General features: G+C 36.8%; 1 protein-coding gene across 4 annotated transcripts in view; it reads right to left on the bottom strand.

The window, feature by feature from the left end:
• The window catches only part of Cdkl5 (cyclin dependent kinase like 5), a 193,164-nt gene that overhangs the window by 146,342 nt on the left and 20,252 nt on the right, over window positions 1-26,570 (bottom strand). For all 4 annotated transcript variants that reach the window (XM_063242991.1, XM_063242992.1, XM_063242994.1 and 1 more), the window contains exon 2: window positions 21,007-21,106. The gene's annotated coding sequence lies outside the window, so the exon portion shown is untranslated. The remainder of the gene's footprint in view (window positions 1-21,006; window positions 21,107-26,570) is intronic.

Here is a 26,570-nt window from a genome sequence, read left to right as displayed (position 1 = left end):
AAAGGTGGAGGACCAAATGCAGAAAATCTTAAAAACCTATTGTTTTTTCAATTTGAATGGTTAACTCCAGTTTCAAGTTTTGTCCAATCAATGTTTCCTGACCTTGTACAGGTTCCTTTCACAACTTACTAAAGAATAGTAATATTACCTACTTTAAGAATAAACTGCAAGACGATAAGTATAGTGATATGAGCCTATAATTCTAGCACTTAGGACACTGAGACAAGAGGATCACAATCAGTTTAAGACCAGTCTGGGCTACATAGTGAATTCATGTCCATGTATAACTACATAGTGAGAATCTGTCTCAAAAAAAAGTAAACTGCAGGAACAAACTTTAAATTTTGTTATGTAAATATGGTTTTTTATGGTTCTTAAAATGCAGGTGATAGAAAATAGAAATAACCAGAAATATTAAAGTATTATTTTACTGTCCTTTCCAAGAAAATCAGCAAATTGAGTTTGGAATATTAAAGTACCACATCAATTCTAATTTGAGTTAATACTAAATATTAAAAGGCTCAAATGTATTACAAATTATGCACATTTACATGAGTGGAAAAAAGAGAGATATTATTTTTCTAATTATTTTCTGAAACATTATTTACAAAGTTCATACAAAAACTCAATGAGTATAACTCAGGAAAATTGTGGCTCAATATACAAATACTGTTAAACTTTTTTTCAGTGCTAGAAATTAAACTCAAGGCCTAGTGCATGCTAGACACATGTTCTACCACTAAGCTACATCCTCAACCCCTTATTTTCAACTTCCTGTAGTTAAAAAAATGTGGTCAACATGTTCTACAAATTTTATTTACTATCTTATACTCATTTGAATTCTAACTTTGGGTTAGCTAATCCCAAAGCCTGTGATTGCCTGTCCGTCTACATTGCCTCTCCACTACTAAGAAGAAAGGTTCCTAAGGAGGAGTTAACTCCATTTGCACAATTCTGTGTTTCTTCTCTGTAACAAAAAACACTTCTGCTTTTACCTTCCTTTGCCACTAACTCTAATCTTGGGCAAATTACTTCAACAACTTGATTAATACACTGTAAGAGGGCTTCAGTTATTATTTAACAATGTGTATAGTTAGATTCTTAGACATTAGAAATTATTGAAAGTTTGTAAAGAAAGCAGTAATATCACCAAGTTTGTAAATTAACCTAGGTATAGTGATGCATGCCTATAAACCCAGTACTCTGGGAGGCTGATGCAGGAGAACCACCAAGTTAGAACCCAGTCTGAGCTACTTAGCAAGACTCTGTCTTGAAAGGAGAGGTGAGGAGAGGAGAGGAGAGGAGAGGAGAGGAGAGAGTATATCTCAGTGTGGAGGTCGAGTTCTATCTCCAGTACCAAAAAAAGAAAACATACACATTAGAAAGCATTGCTGAAAATGGGGGGGGGGGGATGCATTAGAGATACAGAATCTTGGAGACTGGTAAAACAGGATTTTATTGCAAAAGGCCTAGTGAGTGAGGATATGGACCTTCATTAAGGCAGTGGCCCTAGAGATAGAAATGGGCTTATTTTTAATCTTTAGAGCTTTTATTTCACTAAAAATCAAAGTTCCCTTGATGGTCTACTTTTCATATAACCCTAGCCCCAAGCCCTAGCACTTTTAAAAAATAACACAAGTAATTCTTTAATTTAACTAAAATCCAATGTCAGTGATTATATCATGCAAGAAGTAAAATTTACATTTGGTTTTAAAAAATTATCTTTAGAGTCAGTCAGATTAAAAGATTTTTACACCTCTCACTTATACCTGGATTTTTCTAGATCACTAATAGAAACTAAGATATCCAAATAGTGTCTACTCTGAAGAGGGAAAAAAAAAAAACGAAAGCACAGCAAAACTTTCTCTCTGAAATCATCACCTTATGAGTAGTATTTTTTGCCTTCTATTTGAGCCAGAAACATGAAATATCAGCCACCTTCACGATTACCAAGCAAGGGCTCTTCCCTGCTTCAACAGCTTTGATTTTAAAGGTATATAATTCATATTAATAACTGCTTCACATATTCTAGTGCATAGTCTTCAACTATATACCTAATGCACCACACAAAGTAAGTCCCCTATGTAGACTTCATTTCTTTTTTTTTCATGAAAGCATCTAGCTGTACTTGTCATGTTATTTTGATTTAAATTTAAGAAAAATTTTCTAATAAAAATAATATTCATTTCCCATAAAATATTATCTATACATCCAAATATTCCCAGTCCCCATCAATATGCCCTAAAGTCATAGGAACAAAAGTCAAGTAATATTCCAAAATTAAGAAAACAAATCTAGCACAGAAGAATACTTCATTACTAACTTAACCTACAGTTCAAGTACCAAAAAGGAAAAAAAATACCCAAAGAGATAAATAATATAAAAGGAACAAACTCTTCAAGTTTCAGCTTGAATCACTGCTTTTTCTCCTGTTATAAAACAGAAATTACAACTTTCAAACTACATGGTACAAATTATGACTTAAAGATATGCCTGATATTACTGTACTCAGTCATGTCAGTATTTTATTTTATTTTAGGACTTACAACCTAGCTTACACTAATATAACTTGCAATATCTCAACTGTTTTACCTTTAAAAATGTTACAAAAGAACCACTTGAACAGTAAGGGGGAAGTATTCAGACATTTCAAAACACCTATGTCTTAAGTTTTTGTCTCATTTTTATCCTAGCTACAGTTTTTAAAAATTTTATCCATGGTCCCAGATACCAATCCTACATATCATGAAGCACAGCCATAACACATCCTTGGCTGTAACTCACTGGACTACAGATAAATACCTGGCCAGGCCTGGATACATCATATTCTTGCTTCTGGGAAAAGCAAGAATTCAGACTCAGAGACCAAGACAGAAATTAGCTGTAGAGAGCTCATCAGAAGGTCCTGTAGATTCAGGGACTTAGACTATTTGGAGGCAGCAGTAACACACTACTTGCAACTAGATAAGTGATAAATTTGAAAATGATTTGGAGAGGAGCAATTCTTAGAGGTAAGAAAAGCAACTGCCTGATTATTTTCTGTAACTGACTTTAGGAAATATTTGATTCAATAATAAAACCTCATTGTACTTATGTTTTGTTAAGTAGTTTTCTATTCCTTAAAACAAAGCCTAATTATAGAGTATACCACATCAATATATGTATTAGGTCATCAATTTGGTTGCTAAAATAGAAAAGCCAAAATAAAAGCTTATTTCTCTTATATAAAACGCTGGGAAAATGGTTCCAGAGCTTTCCATCTCACTGTAAAAGAAACTCAGTTCTCACATTTTACTTGCATCCCAGCCACAAAGAATAGAGAAAACTGGGCTACACTGAGAGCAAAATTCCTTTCCTCTTAGGGGTAGACACAGAAAGTGCAGTTCATGGCTATTGGCCAAGACTTAATCCTGTACCAACACCTGGCTGCAAAATAGATAGGAATGTAGTCTTTATCTGGTTAGCAAATGCCTACTTAAAAAATCAGTTATTATACTAAAAGTGAACAGATACTGAAAGCCTACTTAGAATATATTAAATATTCTATGCTGGGTGTTGAGACACATGCCTGTAAATCAAAGCACTCAATAGGCTGAGGCAGGAGGATCACTGTGAGTTCAAGGCCAGCCTGGGGCACATAGTGAGTTTCAGGCTGGCCCAAACTCCATAGCAGGACTCCGTCTCAAAAGAAAAAAAAAATATTCTAATGCCAATGGTTTAGTCATTATCAGTGAGTGGACTTAAAAGCAATTAGAAGATATTCTTTAACCCTGAAGGGAGGGGAATTAAATGGGAAAGAGACAAATGAAGCCCCCACTATGAACTACAAGACTGAGATAAACGAAAGCTATTTTTAGCATTTCTGTATTTGATCTTACACTCTTCACTCATTAGCTTATCAATTTAAAAAGAAAAAATCAAAATTTAGCTGGCATGTGTATCATATTTGCACTGGAGAAGACAGAAGGCAAATCTAGAACACAAATCATGTTGTAGGTATCCACGAATAAGAGATTATTTAGTTTTGCTGGCTGCTTTATCAACTCAGCTGACAAGATTTTGAGGCTTTCTATTTTGAACAGCTTAGAAGCCCTCAAAATCTCTTACAAAAGGTTATCTCCTTTTATTCATCATTGCTAAAGTATTCATATTCCAAAAGTCTTAAGAAACACTTGGTTATTTTTAATCTCAATCCACAAAGACTATGTAAAGTTACTCATCCTTTAGTTTTTATTGATTTTTCTCTCCAAAATTAGATTATCTCATATGAAATTTATTTAGTGGCATTGTAAAACTTTAGCAATGAGGAAAAAAAATCAGTAAATAAGATATAGAGTAATTATGCAGTAAAAGTACATTAGGAAAAGGCCAAGGTGTTATTAGGAAAAAGAAGTCATCCAATATACAGGATTTTAAATTGCCCAGTGATAAACACTTCCACAGCAAATACCATTAAAAATGGGAATCATGAGGCTCAAATATTTCTATCATCTACTTACAAGACGAAGCCAAAAGAGATGCTTAAAATAAGAAGTTCACTGTATTGAGTTATTGTACTGAGAGCCTGATCAGATGAGAACTGTTTCCTAGAATTCTCTTCCTTGTATGGTACACTAACTTAGAGATGGCCAAATCTTTAAAAGGTCTTCATGATCAGAAAGGCTGAAGACAAATGCAAAGGTGCCTGATAGTTTCCAGCTCATCTTCATTCTTCTCTTGTTCCCTCTGAATCCAGCCTTTCCTCTGGACCTGATCAACAGAAGCTCAAGATCCCAACAACAGATACTTACTTAGTTGGCTGTGGGATGTGAACCCACACAGGGAAGCTCCCATAAACCACTCCACAGCCTCTTTGCATCCCCACTTTGGGGACGTACATATTTGATGCCTTAAAGATTTCTCAGTTAACCCTGTTTTGGAGGGTCTATATTAATTAGTTCTGAAATTTCCTTTTCCATATAATCCCACATTCAGCCCCTCCCACAACAGTGTGCAGTCTGATCACTGTACTAAAAGCCTTAACCTGTAACACTGTAGTTCTACTTTTCTAACAATCCTGATATGCTCAAAATTCAGTAATTAATTTAGAATCCAGAAGCACTTACAGAATGAATTTAATCACTTTTCCTGTTACTACTAACCTCAATTTTTCCAGAGAAAACCAAGTTTACTTCAACCATTTACTTCTACATGTAAGAAATGTTCTGTTTTCTTTGTAGTAGGTAATTCCTAAAAAAGGTCTGCTCCATTACTTTTATCTTTAATCATTTCCCTATATATGGCATACAAACATGCATACTAAGTAATCTAACTTAAAAAAGTGTTAAGTCCAGGGGCTAGGGATTTAGCTTAGTGGCGTAAGTGCCTTCCTGGCAAGTGTGAGGTTGACAGTTCAATCCCTGGTACAAAAAAAGAAAAGAAAAGAGAAAGTACTAAATCTAAATTGTTTCTAACAAGAATAATGTGTTAATATTTCACACATAATATTTCACAATAATGTGTTAATATTTTTTAAGGATCATTTTAACTAATTTGTCATTTGAAGACTTGTTAAAAGACGAATAATTCATAGTTTTAAAGAAGTATTCTCTGAAATTATCCTATGAATTCTAATTATACAATCATAAATTAGAAACATGAAATGGTCATTAGAATATCTTCCTACCAAAAAAGAAATGGAAAAATATATATTAAGCACTCTGAACTAGACACAGTAGGTCTAAATCGCTGATTTTTTTGTAAGTCACCATTTCTAAGCAGCCCTCAGGTTCTATCTGGACCTTAACAAAACAGTCCCACACATTTTCATATAGCTTTTATAAACTATCAACTATTTCTTTCATGACTGTCACATTAGATATCTTCTAGTTAGTTGCCACATTCAAGGGCATAAAAACAACCCAAAATTTAAAAGATATTCTGCCATGAGTAAGAATCACAATTAAGTACCAGAATTAGATATGAATTTCTAAAGCACTAATTGTGACTAAGAAAAATTATTATATACAAAAACCCTACCTATAGAGAACTAAAATATATACTGGGGTGGAGGAGGGAATAACTGGGGGATATTCATGCTAATGAATAAACTCTTATTTTTCAAAACAGTTAATTTCATGCTTTACTTGAAAGAAACATTCCAAAGATGTATTTTAAATTATTCCATCAAGAAAACTTCTAGTAACAAGATGCTAGAACAAGTGCTAGAAACCTCTAGCACTTCACAAGATGGTGCTACTTTATAAAAACATGTACAAGTATAAATGTAAAAGCCAGCATTTGTGCTTACTAAAGACCTACTACCAGCTATCAGATTCCTACACACAACACAGCATAGAATTTATATTTGGGGTGGGAAGGATTTCTTCAGCTCCCTACGTGAATTCCCAGTCTAGGAAAGACACTTACAACTAATAAAATGACTCAGTAAAACACTGGGACAGAAAGAAATAGCACTTTACTCCATGTGGCTTCCTATAGAATTCTTAGTTTGCATTTACTCTGAATGAAACTTTTCCTTACAATATCAGCACATTCTGAAAAGAATCTAAAACACTCTGGATTAATTAACTTAAGGTCAAAATTTTTTTAACTTAAATCTGTTTCATATCCCATTCATTTGCTGATTATAATTACAGCTATAACTATTTTTTTCAAGTTGTAAAACTGCAAATTGAATTCAAATGTACCATGCTCTAAAATTAGAATAAAATTTTCCTCTAAACTTCATGTTTATAATGTTTAATCTAGAGGAATAAAATTATTTAACCAGCAAGGTTACTTAAAGATACCAATTTGGTATTTTGTTTGGCAGTACTTGGGATTGAACCAAGGAGCTTGTGCATGCTAGGCAGCCACTCTACCACTAAGCTACATCTCCAGCCCCCCAACTTTGTTTTTAAAATCTGAGCCTATTTAAATTGTCACATATTAACACCCACCTCCACCCCTAATACTGGGGACTGAATCCAGTCCAGTGTATTCACATTGATCTACAGTTCCAGCCCTTTTCATTTTTTACTTCAAGGCAAGTAACCTTTGACTTTGTCTTGCAAGTAACCTTGACTTTGTCAAGTCACCAAATTGCCCAGCCTGTGATTGAATTTATGATCTTTCTGCCTCAGCCTCCCAGAGTTCTGAGATTACAGCTGTGTATCGCAATGCCTATCTATTTATTTATTTAGAGACAGAGACTCACTAAATTGCTAAATTGGCCAGAAGGGGCTCAAAGCTGAAATCCTCCTGCATCACCCTTCTGAGTAACTGGGATTACAGTCATACACCACCCCACGTGGCACTTGCAATAATTTCTAAATGTTTTCTAAAATCTTAGTAATGATTCACACATAAAACTAACATTAATCAAACACCTAGTGCATGTAAAGTACTATGAAAGATAAAACTTCTCCTTCTACAGTCAGTTTTTGCCTGCCCACTCCTATAACTCCCAATATAGTCTTATCTTTTGTCAGTCTGTCTCTATAGCTGTTATATTATTATTATTGAAAGGACACAAAAAGGATGGCCAGCAAATCCTAGAGAAATGAATTTGCAGTGATGAACTGTTAGAAGTTTCAACCTAGGGATAAACTAGGGATATATCCCTAAACTGGGGATATAACTCAGTCAAAACTAGGGATACAACTCAGTCTAGCAAACTGCCTGTCTAGCATGCAGAAGGCTGTGAGTTGGGTCAAAATAAGATTTTCCTCTAAATTGGCCCCTGCACTGAAAAAGACAGAAAAAAAAACTAGTTTCATCTTCTTTCCTGAGACTGTTCAGCATATGTTAACTTCATGACTATGGCAGCCCACAAACTCAAGTTCACAAGAGCACACACGATGACAATGTCAGAGGACAACCTATAGCAACACATCGATCCCTCAGCTGCAACTTAGCAAATTACGAGTTAACTCTGTAAGATTACAAGTGAACTCTGTAGAACACTACCTAATACTTGCCCATACTGACACTGGTATGCCACTTCTCTCCCCAAGCAGCTTCCATGGAAGTTTCCTACAGGTCCCATCTTTATTGGAACCACACTGCATCACCCAAAGAAGTTGAAGTCTTCTGCAAGTGTGGAAAGCTGCCTGGGCCGCCTCTAGTGGGAGGCTGTTAAGAACAATGACTAAGAAAAATGCACATATCAGAGATGCTTTGGGGCTTCACCAGTTTAAAAGAATTTTTAAACTGCTGATTAGATTTCATATAAGCCCTTGAGATGCACCTTCAAGGAATCAGCATCAAAACTGAATTTTAAACACTAAAAACAAAGAATTCATAAAGTTTCTTTATGTGAACTTTAGGAACATTTATGATAATATCCCCAAGGATCACTGGGCCTCATTGCTTTTGAGACCCCTACAGATTTGGGTTCATATTCAAAGATGATTCATAAATGAAAATGGGATGCGGTTTTAATTTGTCATGCAGAAAGAATTTCTGCTTCTAATCATGCTAAGTAATTCAGACAAATCCTTTCACTGCAAATAAGTAGAAACCTGCACACACACACACAAAAAAAAACCAAGAGGGAAGAGAATGAAGAAAAAAGCTATCATTACAGTATTTACAGATTATACACAGAGAAAATCCAAAGTAATAGTAGAAAAACTGAATTTATCAAAGCTAAAGGTAGAAAATATTCAAAAATTAACAGTACTTCTGCATACCAGCAATAAAATTTTAAAACATTTTAATACCACTTTACACCATCAACGATATTGAATTCTTAGAAATAAGAAAAGAAAAATCTTTATGTATAAAGCAAGCTATTTAAAAAAAACAGTATTTTTAAAAATTAAAAGGAACCTAAAGAGAAGGAGTATTTCATATTAAAACTTAGCATTGTAAAGATGTCAATTATTGCGCGGACCCGGAGCCGCCTGCAGAGGCCCCGTCCTTTGTCTGGAGGAGGAGGGGTCCCGGGTTCCTGGGGCACCTCGGCCCGTACCCAGCCGCGCCTGGCCTTCGGTGAGCGGAGGAGGAGCTGCGCGGACCCGGAGCCGCCTGCAGAGGCCCCGTCCTTTGTCTGGAGGAGGAAGGGTCCCGGGTTCCGGGGGCACCTCGGCCCGTACCCAGCAGCGCCTGGCCGTCGGTGAGCGGAGGAGGAGCTGCGCGGACCCGGAGCCGCCTGCAGAGGCCCCGTCCTTTGTCTGGAGGAGGAGGGGTCCCGGGTTCCTGGGGCACCTCGGCCCGTACCCAGCCGCGCCTGGCCTTCGGTGAGTGGAGGAGGAGCTGCGCGGACCCGGAGCCGCCTGCAGAGGCCCCGTCCTTTGTCTGGAGGAGGAAGGGTCCCGGGTTCCGGGGGCACCTCGGCCCGTACCCAGCAGCGCCTGGCCGTCGGTGAGCGGAGGAGGAGCTGCGCGGACCCGGAGCCGCCTGCAGAGGCCCCGTCCTTTGTCTGGAGGAGGAGGGGTCCCGGGTTCCTGGGGCACCTCGGCCCGTACCCAGCAGCGCCTGGCCGTCGGTGAGCGGAGGAGGAGCTGCGCGGACCCGGAGCCGCCTGCAGAGGCCCCGTCCTTTGTCTGGAGGAGGAGGGGTCCCGGGTTCCTGGGGCACCTCGGCCCGTACCCAGCCGCGCCTGGCCTTCGGTGAGCGGAGGAGGAGCTGCGCGGACCCGGAGCCGCCTGCAGAGGCCCCGTCCTTTGTCTGGAGGAGGAGGGGTCCCGGGTTCCTGGGGCACCTCGGCCCGTACCCAGCAGCGCCTGGCCGTCGGTGTGCGGAGGAGGAGCTGCGCGGACCCGGAGCCGCCTGCAGAGGCCCCGTCCTTTGTCTGGAGGAGGAGGGGTCCCGGGTCCCTGGGGCACCTCGGCCGGTACCCAGCCGCGCCTGGCCGTCGGTGTGCGGAGGAGGAGCTGCGCGGACCCGGAGCCGCCTGCAGAGGCCCCTTCCTTTGTCTGGAGGAGGAGGGGTCCCGGGTTCCTGAGGCACCTCGGCCTGAGCCCAGCCGCGCATAGCCATCTGCGTGCAGAGGAGGAGCGGGGTAGATCCGGAGTGCCCGCAGGAGGCCCTTCCTTTGTCTGGAGGTTTGTGGATATCTCTGCCAGCAGGGAGGGATCACAGGCTCCTGAGGCACTGCGGTCTGTGGTGAGTACCCTAACCCGGCTGCGATCCAAGAGCTGTGGATCTACCAAGGGGCAGGTGGGTGCACAGTGTCCCTGAGGCCCAGCTTGTCTGGAACCGCGGAGTTCTGATCAAGCAGAGAAGGGCCATTGGTTCTGCAGGCCCAATGGCCTGGGGTAGAGGGGTGCCAGAGTCTCAGTAGCTGCAAACATAGAAGGGGATTTTCAACAGATCCTGAGGAGGCTTTCAAATAACACTTGAAACACAGAAATATAGGAAAATGACAAAACGAAAGACCAAATTACAACCTCAAACCTCCAGCCCAACTCAGGAAACCCTAGGAGAAGTGTATTTAGAAGAAAATATATCCCATCCTCCTCATATATTAGACACAATAGCTACTGAAGTTGACAAGCAACTCCAGGAAGCTTTAAAGAAATTCAAACTCGAAATAATTTCTCAGATAAAAGAAGAAATGATAAAAGAAATGAAAGAGATTCTAAATATATCTAAAGAAAACACAGATAAAAAATTGGAGGAATTAAACAAAAAGATAGAATCCCTAGACGAGCAATATAAGAAACAAACAGAATACATAATGCAGATGCACAGAGATATACAGGAAATAAAAAACTCCACTGAAAGTTGTAAAAACCGCCTTAATGAAAGTGAAGACAGAATTTCAGACCTTGAAGACAGGATTGCAGCAAGTGAACAGGAAAGGAAAGATCTTTTAAAAATAACAAGGAATCAGGAAATAACAATTCAACAACTGCAAGATGATGCAAAGAAGAATAACATAAGAATGATAGGGATTAATGAAAAAGAAGGAGACAACATAAAGGATATCAAGAGGATATTTAGAGAAGCAATAGCTGAAAACTTCCCAAGCATGAGATCAGAAACTGACATCAGGATCAGTGAAGCATATAGAACTCCAAATAGTCATAACCAAAATAAAACTACACCCAGACATATAATAATCACCATCCCAGAAATCCAACACAAGAATAGATTATTAAAAGCTGTCAGAGAGAAAAGACAGATCACTTATAAAGGAAAACCTATCAGAATCACAGCAGACTTCTCAGCACAAACAATAAAGTCAAGAAGAGCATGGAGTGAAGTATTCCAGATCCTAAAGCAAAATGATTTCCAACCTAGACTGATATATCCTGCAACACTATCATTTAAAATAGATGGTGAAATACGAAACTTCCATGACAAAGAACAGCTGAAGAACTTCATGAACACCAAACCAACCCTGCAAAAAATATTGAAAGACAGTTTAGATACACAAAGGAAAAAACCACTAAGCAAAGCAAATAATTAAACAGAACAGAAAGATAAAGATGCAACAACAGAGAGATAAGAATCCTACAATTAAACAACATTTAACAGTAATAACCATTAATGTAAATGGTCTCAATGCACCAATCAAAAGAAACAGACTAGCAGAATGGATCAAGAAACAAAATCCAACCATATGCTGTTTACAGGAAACCCATCTAACCCAGAAGGATACTCACAGACTGAAAGTCAAAGGATGGAAAACAATTCTTCATGCAGCAGGAATCCAAAAAAAGGCAGGAGTAGCCATTCTGTTTGCAGACAACGTGAACTTTAAACCAACAATGACCATAAAGGACAAAGAAGGTCACTACATACTCGTAAGGGGAAAACTCCAAGAGGAAGAGATAACTATCTTAAATATATACGCACCAAACTCCAGAGCGCCCAGTTATATAAAACAATTATTAACAGAAATGAAAACTCAAATTATCAGTAACACAATTGTAACGGGAGACCTTAATACGCCATTGACACCAAGGGACAGATCGACCAGACAGAAAATGAGTAAAGAAATAACAGAACTGAATCATACCTGTGAACAAATGGGTTTGATAGACATATACAGAATGTTCCACCCAACAACATCAGAATACACATTCTTCTCAGCAGTACATGGATCATTTTCTAAAATAGACCATATATTAGCTCATAAAACATATTTAAACAAGTGCAAAAGAGCTGAAATCATCCCTTGCATGTTATCGGATCACAGCGCTCTGAAATTAGAAATTAATGATAAAAGATACCGCAAAAATCCCACAAACACATGGAAACTGAATAACACACTCTTGAGTAATCAGTGGGTCACAGAAGAAATTAAAGAAGAAATCAAACAATACCTAAAAGAAAATGAAAATGCAGATACAACTTACCGGAATCTGTGGGATACAATGAAAGCCGTTCTGAGAGGAAAATTTATTGCACTGAGTTCCCACATCAGGAAAACAGAACGAATACAAATAAATAACTTGATGCTACACCTCAAACAGCTAGAAAAGGAAGAGCAAGTCAAGCCCAAAGCCAAAAGAAGAGAGGAAATTATAAAAATCAGAGCAGAAATCAATGCAATAGAGACTAAGAAAACAATCCAAAGGATCAACAAATCAAAGAGTTGGTTCTTTGAAAGAATAAATAAAATCGATAAGCCCCTAGCCAACCTTATTAAAAAAAGGGAAGAAAAAGCTCAAATTCATGCAATAAGAAATGAAAAAGGAGAAGTCACTACAGACCCAATAGAAATACAGAAGATCATCAACACCTATTTTGAAAACCTCTACTCTCAAAAGTTTGATAACACAGAAGAAATAGACAGTTTCTTAGAAGCATATGAAGTGCCAAAGCTAGATCAAGAGGATGTAAAACTGTTGAATAACCCAATCTCGGTTACTGAAATTGAAAATGTAATTAAGTCCTTACCCACCAAGAAGAGCCCAGGCCCAGATGGATTCACTGCAGAATTCTACAAGAAATACAAAGAAGACCTAATGCCGACACTCCTCAAACTATTCAATGAAATTGAAAGGGAAGCAATCCTGCCTAAGTCATTCCTGGAAGCAAATATCACTCTAGTACCAAAACCTGAGAAAGACCCAACTAAAAAAGAGAACTATAGACCGATCTCCCTAATGAACACAGATGCAAAAATCCTCAATAAAATATTGGCAAATAGGATCCAGCAAATCATCAAGAAGATTATACACCATGACCAAGTGGGATTCATCCCAGGAATGCAAGGATGGTTCAACATACGCAAATCAATAAATGTAATTCACCATATCAATAAAGCCAAAAATAAGAATCACATGATCATTTCTATAGATGCAGAAAAAGCCTTCGATAAGGTCCAACATTTATTCATGATAAAAACTCTACAGAAAATTGGAATAGATGGTCTTTACCTCAATATAATAAAGGCCATTTATGACAAACCAACAGCCAGCATCATACTAAATGGCCAAAAATTGAAAGCCTTTACTTTAAAATCAGGCACAAGACAAGGATGTCCTTTATCACCACTCCTATTTAATATAGTACTGGAAGTACTAGCCAGAGCAATTAGGCAAGAAAGAGAAATAAAAGGGGTAAAGATAGGAAAAGAAGAAGTTAAGTTGTCATTGTTTGCAGATGACATGATACTCTACATAGAAGACCCCCTAAGCTCCATTGAAAGACTCTTAGATACAATAAATAAATTCAGTAATGTGGCTGGATACAAAATCAATACTCAGAAATCAATAGCATTCCTATACACAAACAACAAAACCACAGAGAGGGAAATAAGGGAAACTGGTCTATTCACATTAGCAAGCAAAAAAATGAAATATTTAGGAATTACTCTTACAAAAGAAGTGAAAGACTTATACAGTGAAAACTATATTACACTGAAAAAGGAAATTGAAGATGATCTCAGAAAATGGAAAGACATCCCTTGCTCATGGATAGGAAGAACAAACATTGTGAAGATGGCCATTCTCCCAAAACTCTTATACAGATTCAATGCAATCCCAATAGAAATACCATCAACATACCTTATAGATCTAGAGAAATCACTCCTAAATTTCATCTGGAACCAGAAGAGACCTAGAATCGCAAAAGCAATTCTAAGCAGCAAAGACAAAGCAGGAGGCATCACAATCCCTGACTTGAAATTATACTACAAAGCAACAGTAGTAAAATCAACATGGTATTGGAATCAAAACAGAGCTGAAGATCAATGGAATAGATTAGAAGATACAACCACAACTACAAACACACTCAACCACCTTATCTTCGATAAAGGAGCCAAGCAGGTTCACTGGAAGAACGACAGTCTCTTTAATAAATGGTGCTGGAAAAACTGGCTCTCCATTTGCCGAAAACTAAAGCTAGACCCATGTCTATCACCATGTACTAAATTAAAATCTAAATGGGTCAAAGATCTGAATATTAAAACAGAAACGCTAAATCTATTGGAAGACAAATTGGGTAGAAACCTTGGAGGCATAGGAGTAGGTAGAGAATTCATGAATAGGACTCAAACTGCACGGGAAATACTTCCCAGAATCAATAACTGGGACCTCTTCTTATTAAAAAGTTTTTGCATGTCAAAAGAAATCTCCAGCATAGTGAAAAGAAAACCCACAAACTGGGAAAAGATTTTAGTGAACTCTCTCTCAGACAAGGGCCTCTTGTCTAAAACATATAAAGAATTAAAAAAACTCAGACCTTCAAAATTCAAAGATCCAATCCAAAAATGGGCATCTGAGATGAATACGCAATTCTCAGATGAAGAAATGCAAATGGCAAATAAATACATGAAAAAATGCTCATCATCATTGGCCATTAGAGAAATGCAAATTAAAACCACACTGAGATACCATCTCACTCCTGAAAGAATGGCCAGGATCAAGAAAACCAACAACAACAAATGCTGGAGAGGCTGTGGGGAAAAAGGAACTCTCCTGCACTGTTGGTGGGAGTGTAGACTGGTACAGCCTTTGTGGAGATCTGTCTGGAGGTTTCTCAAAAAGTTGGGATTGGAAATCCCATTTATTCCAGCTATTCCACTTCTAGGCATATTCCCAGAAGAACTGAAAGCATCATACCACAGGGATATATGTGCACCTATGTTTATAGCAGCACAATTTGTAATCGCCAGATCTTGGAAACAACCCAAGTGTCCATCAACTAAGGAATGGATAAAAAAGTTGTGGTATTTCTATACAATGGAGTATTATTCAGCTATAAAGAAGGATTGCATTGAGATATTTATCAATAAATGGGCGCAGCTTGAGACCATACTCATAAGTGAAATAAATCAATCTCGCATGTATGAATACCGAATAGTTTCCCTAATGTAAGTAATGATTCAAATATATAAAAATATGTGATAATCATGATTCCCCATTATGTGGCCTTGAAGCCTTATAAAATTTTCACTTATTAATTAGAAAGGCTTTACTCTGGGCTTTTTGATATGGAAATATTTGAAGCTATAGTATATGAAGTTTTATCCAAATATTTTAAGGAAAAAGACAGACACTATGGTAACTACTATTCTTTAAAAAAAATTATTTAGCTATTTCTTATGTTTATTTTAATTAAGGGAAAAACTTAAAAAATTAGGATATATAGTAGTAACTCTTTTTGATCTCCTATTAACTTGTTTTGAAGTCCTGTAATACTCCCAAGATCTTGTTTTGACTGATTAGACTCTGTTCCATTCTGTGCGACAGTAGCAAGTTTGAAGGTATAGGCAACTAATTTGAAGGCAATAAGATTCACAAAGATGCCCATTCTGGTTTGACTATTGTCTCCTTTGGAAGTCCTGCAATGTTCACAATGCCTAAGTTTTATTGGTCTTGTTCTCCACTGTTTTGTCCGGCTTTATAATATCTAATGAGATGGACAATTCCTTTTAAGGAAACAAGAGACAATGTTGATAACCATTGTTGATGACCTTGTACTCTGTTCTACATCATGTGCTATGTCTATCCTTGGTTTGGACTTACAGCTTTGTTTTGCCATATTTGACTTTATTATCTCCCCCCCAAGAGAGTAATGAGAACTGAGGAGTAATAAAATCCAAAATGTGTAAATTTTGTTATAAAAAAGAGAGGGAGGGAAAAAAAAAAAAGAGCTCTAACGGATATAACAACAAGTGTGTTTAGGGATGTTAAATAGCTGACTATATTAATGTTTTTGGATCATTGAACACAGCTGTTTGCAGTCTCTCCGTTTGAATGTCTACTTTGTATTCTTTGATACTGTGATTTGAGCAACTATTTCCAAGATGATATTATGTAATCTATTAACAGGTGATTTCTTACTATTATGTTTATTTTTTTTTTTTGTAGTTCTGTATTATGTGTAACCTTACACTGCTTTGTCTTGTTTTGTGTTTTTCTCTTTTTCCTCTTAAATAAAAAAAAAAAAAAAAAAAAAAAAAAAAAAAAAAAAAAAAAAAAAAAAAAAAAGATGTCAATTATATTCAAGTGATGTATAGACTCAATAAAATCCCAATCAATCCTAACAAGATTCTTGGAGTAAATTTACAGACTGATTTGAAAATGTATTCATTAAGTCAAACGATCAAGGCAAACAAGACACACTGGAAAAAGAACAGAAGAAAGACTTCTCTCTAGATTATCAGGATACACAGTATAATATCAGTCATGAACCACTACACTAAAAAAGTAAATAAGAGAACAGAAAGCCCAGAAATAGATCATACATGAAATGGATGCTTTATAGAAAAAAACAAGGCTGGCATTACAGATCACATCTTTTTATCCATAAGAGAAAATAATATTTAAAAACCGTCAAGTCACATGATATATAAATATTAATTTTAGGTGGATTATAGACCCAAATGTAAAAGTAAATAAAAATGAAGCCCCTGAAAAATAATACAGAAGAACAGTTATTTGTGGAGATAGCAGGCACAACCATAACACAAAATACAGATAAACTGGAATATATTAAAATTAAGAGCCACTATTTGTCAAAAAGACAGTGAATATATAAGCTACTGAGTAGATACTATACACATTCTGACATCTCTTAAATGGCCTACATATGTTGACAATAAAAAGCAGACCAGTTTTTAGTCAATAATTTTATTGATTTTAAATTCTGCATAGAAAATGCATTCTTTACTGTCTGAACCTGACACTGACCTCACTCATCACCCCCAGTCTTTGGTACATCACTGCAGTTTCCCAACATTTATATCTTCATCTGGGTCAGGTAACATTAGTGTTGGATCCGCTGATTCTTAAATATACCTTATTATTTGTCATGCTTCACTACAAAGAAATTTATAAAGTCAATGAGTGATGGATTTGCAAAATGTTCTAAAGGAAGGTTGAATATTTTTAATATATTAGCATCTTTCAAAACAGTACACTTAAACAACTTAAACAACCTAAGAAAAAATAAGCAAAGAATATAGTAATAAGCTTTTCACAAGAGAAATACAATTTTTCTTTTTAAACTTATGAAAACATGTCCAAGTTCACCACTAGTCATTATTAATCAGTGTACAATTTATAAAGTCAATAATGTCACAAAATGCTGTTAATACAAAGTGCTATATATACTGACATTGAAGGATAGGTATAATATCCTAAAGGAAAAATTATGCTACAGAAATGGTATATTGTGTCAACAAACAAAAATCTTCCAAAAAACTATGTTATGGCCAAACTGTTCCATATTTCCTTGTTTAAGAAATTCACAACTGGGCATGGTTGTATACTTCTATAATCCCAGCACATGGGAGGCAGGAGGATTGTTGCAAATTGGAGACCAGCCTGACTTGCACAGTAACACCCTGTCTCAACAAAGAAACACAAAAAAGAAAAAGAAATTCACTAGTAGCCAGCTACCTATTTAAAAGGTAAGCTTTAAAAATTGGCATTAACCTACATGATGACACTGTTTTATGTTCAATATTAATTGGCCACTAGAATAACATTGTCATTGTAATAAAAGCCACAGTGCTTCATCTTTTTCTTAACTATACTTGAGTTCTTTTCCCCAAACCAACAATTGGCATTTCAGGTATCGCAGACTGCCTTGCCCTAGACTGCCTCTGTAAAACTGATGTAGACAGGATGTTTTTATGATCATGCAAAATGAAATTGCAATCTTTGCCAATTAGCTGCTTGTATAAACATTCTGTTTCCCAAACATAAAATCCATCAATTTCTGAGCGCACACTGACCTGCATATACTCTTTTGTGTATGGAACACTGACGTGTTCAAGAACATTTGTCTAATGAAATTTAGTTGCAGAATTTTATCCAAAACTGAATTTAAACAAAGATATAGTTATAAATATTTAAATAGAAAAGTGTTTTGTTCATCTCTGGAAAATGGAATTTGAGGTACTTTCACCTTCCCTTGAGTGTCCAAATTTCCTACACTAAGCTTGTATGGGGGAAGAGGGTCTTGTAGAAAACATACTCTTTGCCCATCCCACTTTCCAAACCATGTGGCATCTACCAACCAGGCTACTGTAGGCCCTTATCCCCATCCTCCTCTAATCCCTAGGATCAACACCTCAGCTGCTTCTGAGGCTGCAAGTTCCCTCTTTTTTGACACTGCACCAGCATCTTCAGACTGACCCATTGCAGCCATGCTGCAGCTCAGCTGAAGGCTCCTTTTAATTCCCAAGGCTCCTCTACTCCTAATTTACCCGACTACTTCAGGTCTCTGCAGTAGGTCTGTGTCTTTCTGTTCTCTTAATCATTCCTCAATCCTTAATCTCCAACCAAGGGTAATTTACTATTCTCTGGCCAAATAATCAAGGCTCTCAAATTTTAGCACATCCCAGTTACCAGGAAGGCTTATTAAAATACAGCTTTCTGGGATTTCCCAGAATTTGGGGATTAGTAGGTTTAAAGTAGGGCCCAATAATCTGTATTTCTAACAGGTTTCCAGGAGATGCTTGTACTGCTCTGAAGAACACATTCTGAAAACCACTTGGTAAATTTTCCTGTTTCATGACTCAATCATAACCATAATCAAAATGCTTCCAAAATTAACCTCATACCCTGTCCTTGTCCTGCGGAGCTTTACAGGGATACCAGCCCCTTTTCTGCAACCCAAATTACATGTGATGTGATACACTACCCCCAAGGTACTTTATTTGCAAGTCTAGTGACAATTATAGTTGGTCATATATTACTATGTGTGCTCTATCCCCATTAGATCAAGATTTTGAGCTCAGGGGACACAATATTACTGGTCTTTAAGCATGGAAGTAGCTGGGAAAGAACTCTGAAAATACTAGGAACTCAGCTCCAAACCTGTCTACTTAATATGCTGAACTAGGTCGAATTAAATTTTTACAAGGACCTGGGGGTTTACTCAGTAGTAATGCCACTTACCTAGCATATTCGAGCCCCTGGATTTAATCCCAAGCACTATACTTGCTAGTGATATCAGTGACAGGAAAAATACACTAATGCCCATGGCATAAAGCAACAGGACCCAGCACATAATACAATCAATTTACAAAAACAGGAACAAGCTTCTTCAAAGACCATTGTCTTACATGTCAATTAAAACTGCCTGGTGAAGGGAGAGAATACAATCCAATATTTTCTCTACTCTTTAAGGCCATTTGAGTGATATTACTTTGCATTACTGTGCCATTTTCATATTTACTTGTTAGTGACCCCAAATGTCTGTGACACTATAGTGATTAATGACTTAAAACAAGCTTGAAGGAAATAACTGCTCAGACAGTTAAAAATGCATACATGACAAACTTCCAACATTTTGTGGCATCAAAAAAAAGCAACGTAACATAAAACTGACTGGCATTATGTACTCATGCTATGGCTAACAACTTCCCCCTTATCCAGTATACTCAAGAGAAATGGAAGCATGTACCCACCCAAAAACTTGCATAGAAACATTAATATTTTATTAGTTTTTGTACAAAAATAAGAAACTAGGTAATCATTAATAAGAAAATGGATAAAGGACTGGAGATTTAATTCAGTGGTTCAAGTGCTTGCCTGGTAAGCACAAAGTTGTGAGTTCGGTCCCTATTACCCCCCAAAAAATAGATAAAAAATACAAACAAAAGAAAATAGATAAATTATATTTTACCACACAATAAAATAGAAACAAGAAAAAGAGTTAGGAAACTTTGCTCTACATTCCATTTCAAACCACACTCACTGAGAAAAAAATCCATTAGAAGTAAATGGTTCATGTAAGTATTTCTATCTATTATGTCCAACTTTATCTCACCTGAGAAATTACATGTAGTTTTGACTATCTCGAAAGAGTCCAATTTGAAAATCTTAATTGTGGTGTCCTGTTAAACCATGGCCTTCTAACATAATGGGCCTCCCTCAATTCCATTGATAAAATGATATGAATTTAGGTAAAAGTTCTTAAATTTTTGATGCAAGAAAATCTCTTTTTTAAAAGGCTAGCTATCTCTTTTATGAAAATATGGAGCTTCCCTCTTTGTATCCAAACTTTTTAACACTCCGGTTGTTTTTGTCTGAGTATCTACTATTTACTCTCTCATGCCCTGGTAAAAGTGAAAATAAGTTCCCTGAATGCCATCCCCCAACCTTGAAAGAAGAAATACATGTCATAATAATGCCAGAAAATAACTAAAGCTTTTCAAACCCTCCAGACACAACTATGGAAATACAGCCTAGACCATGGCTACTAGAACATTCTGCAATCATGCTGAAGTTTTATATCTGCACTATCCAACAGAAACTTAAATACATGAATTGTGCCTAGTGAAACTGCAGGGCTGAATCTTTTAAGTAGTTTGAGCTTAAATGCAATAACTAATTAATTTATTTATATTTAAGTAACCACACATAGCTAGTAGCTACCATATGACAGTGTAATTCTGTACATTGTCACAATACTTGTCATTGATAAGTATAGTTTTCTATTTATGAGGTTCTACTTGCTGTTAGCATGAACTATTTAATAGTTTAATAGTTTTAATAGTTTAATAGTTTAATAAAGGGAATTTTTTTTAAAACTCCATTAAACATACACGCAAGGGTTTAGACTTCTGAATTTCAGAAATGCTATAATATGGAAAGGAAAATTCACCTTAGAACAGAGGAAATCCAATAGTTGTATCTTCTAGGCTTCTTCTCCTTTAAGATTAGCAGCTCATGGAAAAGGACTCTCAACTACAAGATGTCCATGCCTGCAACAGTCAGCACAGAGAAGACAGTTAACAATCATCTGCTTAATAAAGTAAGTATCTCTCTCTCCCCCACTAATATTCTAAGAACAAGGGGCTGGATCTGAAAATTTGTATTCCCAGCACCTACAGAGTGCTTAGAACACAATATGCACTAAACATTTGGGTTTTTAATTGGCATGCAATGATGAAAAAATCAAGTAGTTAAAAATCTTTCTCCTTTTTTATTTTACTGGTACTGGGGATTGAACCCACAGCCTTCAAACTGATCTACATTCTCAGCTCCTTTTTGATTTTGAGACAGGTTCTCACTAAGTTGCCTACATAAGGCTTAAACTTTTGAGCCTCCTTGTCTCAGCTTCCCAGAGTCCTGGAATCACACGCATGTGCCACCACATCCAGTTCAAAAAAATGAATACAGAAGCAACAGAATTTGCTGACCAAATGTGGAATTCACGAGAAAATCCAAGCAAATGAACAGAAAAAAGGAAAGTGTGGAAGAGGGGTCAAATTTGGGGAATAAAGCTAAATTTAAGAAAATGGTATATAGCACCTACTACTTAGAAAATGATATACCAGATGTTTTAAGAACCACTGTGGGAGACAACTCCAGTGACTCCCTTTGAACTCAAAACAATTGCTGTGACTTTGATTACTTGGAGACTCATTTCCTTATACTGATATGTAAAAGGCTGGCTAGGGTATTTCCTTCTCTCTTCAATTGGCTCTGAGCATTGCAAATAAGGCTAGCCAAAATGCTAATGTGCAAAATCTATAGCCATAGGACAGTCCTGTTTCCTTACATAGTGCTCTCCACAATACAGGATTGAGCACGGGAGGTATTAGAGCAAATAGCTTCAGGAATATCAACTGGGTAGAGCTTCAAGATAAGAGGCTATGATCCAGGCATGGTGGCTCATGCCTGTAATCCCAGCACTCAGGAGGCTGAGGCAGAGGATCCTTGCGAGTTTGAGACCAGCCTGGGCTACAAAGTGAGCTCAAGGCCAGCCTGAACTGCATAGCTTGAGACCTTGTCTCAAAAAAGACAAAAAAAAAAAAAAAAAGATAAGAGGCTATGACTCCCCGGGGCACAAGAGTTTGCATATCAGAAACCAAAGCAATAGCCCCCCAAAACAATCCACTGCTACCTTAATTGGGTTATATAAATTGATCCTTCTGCATATCTTTATCTCTGCAAATTACAGAGATGCCATTCTTGCACCTGGCTGACCAGCTCATGTTACTCATTAATCCTGGACATCCTCACTATCACTCATCCCTGAGCCATCCCCCTTTCTTCACAAGATAATAAATGCTGGGAGAGGCCTAGGATCCAGGCCTTTGTCAGCAAGTCCTCATGAGGATTGGACTTAGGACCCCTTGGCTAGCCCTTAAATTGGAACATATCATGGTGTCTCTATTCTCTCAGTGGGTTGGATTGGTGGTGGTAGATTAGAATTAACTCGCTAGGATTCCAATAACATCTCAATGGGATTACAAATGCAACTTTTTGGATTGTAAGGAAAACTAGAAGGAGGATTATAATACTCAGATGACTAAACTCGATATTTGGGTTTACAATAAACCACAAAGTCAATCAAGAAGTTACAGTCCAGTTAAAGGATATGTTATGAATATATAAAGTGCTATAAGAGTGAAGTGATGAAGTATTGTGGATATGCAGAGTGAGAAAGGATATTTCTAGAAGCACAGGGTTAGGGTTAAAATAATAAAGCATTCCGCCCTGACAGAGGAAGATAGCCAAAGGCAGATTGTTAAAGAAAACAAAGATACTGCTAGGGAAGGAGCTCGAAACCAAGTGAGAAGACAAGGCATGTGTGACAAAAAGGAAAGGAATTTTAGGGAAATCTAGACTACCAAATGCCAGAAAGCAGAAAATATCTGTTTAAAAAAAAAACAGACTAGATGTTACCATTCCCAGTCCAGTTCAGATCCATCCACTGTCAAAACCTCTTGAGTTTCTCTAGGCTTTAATCTCCTCTCCTCAAATAGTCCCACTATAGTAATAATACACACATCCACATGAACCGACTCAGGACTTTGCAGACACAGCACGGTACCTTACATATATGGAATATATTCAACTGAGTCTAAATATACTAAAATATTTCCTAGACTGAACTTAGAGATGACAGCTTATTTTTCTAGGCCTCATCAATGAAAACTACAGCTCAGCAAGATTGGATTATGAAATCTATTCAAGAAATTCTCTTCCATTGAATTTCTTGGGCTAAGCCCACCACGGATCAGACATCATGTACAAAAGCTCTAAGAAGGAAATGCTTAGAGAAAAGAAAAACAGGTTAATTAACTCCACATGAGAAATGCTAAAAAAAAAAAAAAAGGAATATGCAGAGTGCTTCACATGCCAAGAAGAGGTATGGATGGTGAGAAGGGGGTACCTCTATGTGGAGAAAAGCTACACAGAGATCTTAGTTGAACACTGATTTTCTTCAGGCACTCTGAGTAACAGTTATGTTCTGTTAGATCGTAAAAATGCATGTTATTCATGGAAAATGGACCTTTTGAAAAGTACAAAATGAATTACAAAAGCCCATTTCTACTGTGCACTCAAGCCATATTGGTCTCCAGCAGGTCTCCTAACAGACCTGACATAACTGTTACCAACCTCCAATCACCTCGGTAAAAAGACTGGATGATGCCAACAGAAGCAGGATTTTTGGCTAACAGGTATCTCAGTCTAACTTCACACTTTCTCTCCCTTAAATTGAGCTGTAAGCTTAGCATCCAAAAGCCATTTGCATTTCTTCTCAAAACTATCAATTTCTCTTGTAATAATCAGTTTTCAATTAAATAGTATGCAAACCACTTACAAGAGAGCTGCCCTTTCACTAAAAATTATATTGGATACTTTGGCAAGATACACCAAAAGTGATGAGTCACTTTTAAAATGTGGCTGTCAAATTAGGTATGAGTTAGATAATGTTAAAAGACAAGAGAACTGTAAAAAGATAGTATTTCTATGTTGATGGAAGAGAAATAAACCAGAAATAAGTCAAAATACATCAAAACAAACTAAAGAAAAGAGAGATATATGGATTCAGCTATCATAGACAAGTGCTAGACTGGTTCTAAAAATGAAAATGACACTTTAAACTAATTCTTAGCATTCATAATATGTCAACTAATCACCTGGTCACATTTTATTACGTAAATGATTCATTCATGAAACCCACAATTACATATTCATCTTTTCCTTAAAGTATCTTACAATCCAGTTGTGAAAACTGGAGTACATGAAAACTTTATGCAGAGATTAGGTCCATATGGGTATTTAATAAATGTTTATTGACTTCACTTAACATTAAACATCTCAAGATCCTAGATAAGATAACAACCAAGATGAGACAATTCAGATACATTTAGCAAATGAGCTATGAAAAAAAATGACTATCAATGTTCAAAGAAAACAGTGCTCATTTCAGACTAGGAAGTCATGCTTTACACAGGAGATAGGAATTTGAACAAGGTCTGGCAAATGCAGAAGCAAAATTTGCTTAAAAACACTTGAGGGTTATTATAAATAACTCTGAAAATAATGATCAAGGAATTATACATATAATATGTCTACCCAAACTAATGTAACTATCATGTATCATAAGCATGTACTAATAATAAGATAGCTATGAGGAATGAAATATCATTTCTAAAGTGCTTTCAAGAATACTGTGCCATGAACTGGCCAGCACAACAATTCCATGAATTCACAAGTCAGAATTATACACTTGAGATGAAAGACAGAAAAAAACCTGAGTACGATAAAACTCCATAGGTTTTCTTTTTAATGTAAAACTAAGAAACTTGATTTTTAGGTTGTAAGAACTCGGAAGTTATTGCAAGTTTTGTTATAAATTTGTTTCAGTAACATAATGGAGCCCACTTCATTATATAGTCAACTACAACTTCCATAAAAATGAAACATTCATCATTAATTCATTTTACAAATATTTACTTCATAAACCAGTACTCTATTCTAGTCCTATGCAAGATGTGAGCAAGATCTCACTGGACTTACTGCACAGACAGGATCAGTTATGGGATACAATAAGGAACTATTGATTCATCGTTCCTTCTCTCTAATAAGCTATAGTTCTTACTATAACTATTGTTCAATACTATAATGAACAAAACAGATCAGATCCTACCCTCACGAAACTTAAAATCATGAAAGGTGCAAAACAAAACAAAAACAATTCAGTGGAGCAAAATATTTCAAATCTGATGGCATACCAGATTTTCAAATACAGAAAATGATAATAGCTAACACACATGGCACTCTGTGCCAAGTACTGTTCTGCCTTATGAATTTATTTAATGCATTATCACATTTAGTCCTAACACAGATAAAAATATAACAGTCTCAGAGTCATTAAACATCTTTGCCCTGGTTGCGGAGCTAGGAAGAATTTGAGGCCTAAATCAAACCTAGGATTTTTTTTTCTCTGAGACATATTGTTAATAATTATGTTATTTTATGAACCAATAGTTTTTTTGCAGGCTCCACTGGATGTATTCAGAGTAGAAAAATGAACTCAGGAAACCAAAAAGGAGAGAAACAGGTCTACCTATTGATAAAATTTGTACAAAGCAGGGGGCTAGGGGTGTCACTCAGTGGTAAACCACTTCCCTAGTATGGGTGAGCCCCTGGGTTTAAGCTCAACACAAAAAAAGTTAAAAAAAGAGTGAATGTAACAAGCTTCAGACTCACTGTGTAGAGCGAAGATATTAAAACTACTTATTCTGTAATAAGCTCAAGGATGCCTCACCTCCAAACCTATAATGAGGCTGACCACTTATACTAAAAGCCTTTAGACTACCCTAGACAACCAACTACAAAAAGCTAAATACAGAGTAAATGCTGATATGGTAATCACTTACTCTATTAAAAGCTTACCTATTTACTAACTCACCCATCTAAAAAAATTTACCCTCAAGTCCCTGAGCCTAATTATAAATGCTAATTTTCCTACTTTACAAGAAATTAAAACAAAAAAAAAAAATCTTTACAAGCACAGTCATCCTTAAAGTGCAACAACTGGGCCATTTACCCTGGCCCCAAATTTGGAAAACCCCTTTCAACTGTAACAAAAAGCACACAAGCAGTCATGCAAACAGTCACCATCAAGGCAAAAAGTTAAACTGACAAATACAATCAGTATTATAAATAAACCTTCGCTCAAAGCCTTTTTTCATAATGACTAAAACACAGTGAGTATTCCTGTTCCAACTTCCAATGTCCTCCCTACCAGCCACTGAATTTTAATGGTTATTTTAACCAGATAAAATATAAAGGTCGCTTACTACTAGGGTAGAAGTGGAGATATGATTTAGGAATTAACCTAACATACTGTTTAATATAAGATTACTCACTCATTCAACAAATATTTATTCAGCACCTACTGAGGTTGGAAATACAATGGTTAGC

Source organism: Cavia porcellus, unplaced genomic scaffold (assembly GCF_034190915.1).
Source record: "Cavia porcellus strain 051 isolate PalLab524CR breed Dunkin Hartley unplaced genomic scaffold, mCavPor4.1 scaffold_33, whole genome shotgun sequence".
NCBI classification, from domain to species: domain Eukaryota; kingdom Metazoa; phylum Chordata; class Mammalia; order Rodentia; family Caviidae; genus Cavia; species Cavia porcellus.
Note: the sequence above shows the minus strand (reverse complement) of the source record. Positions and strands in the feature narration are given on the sequence as shown.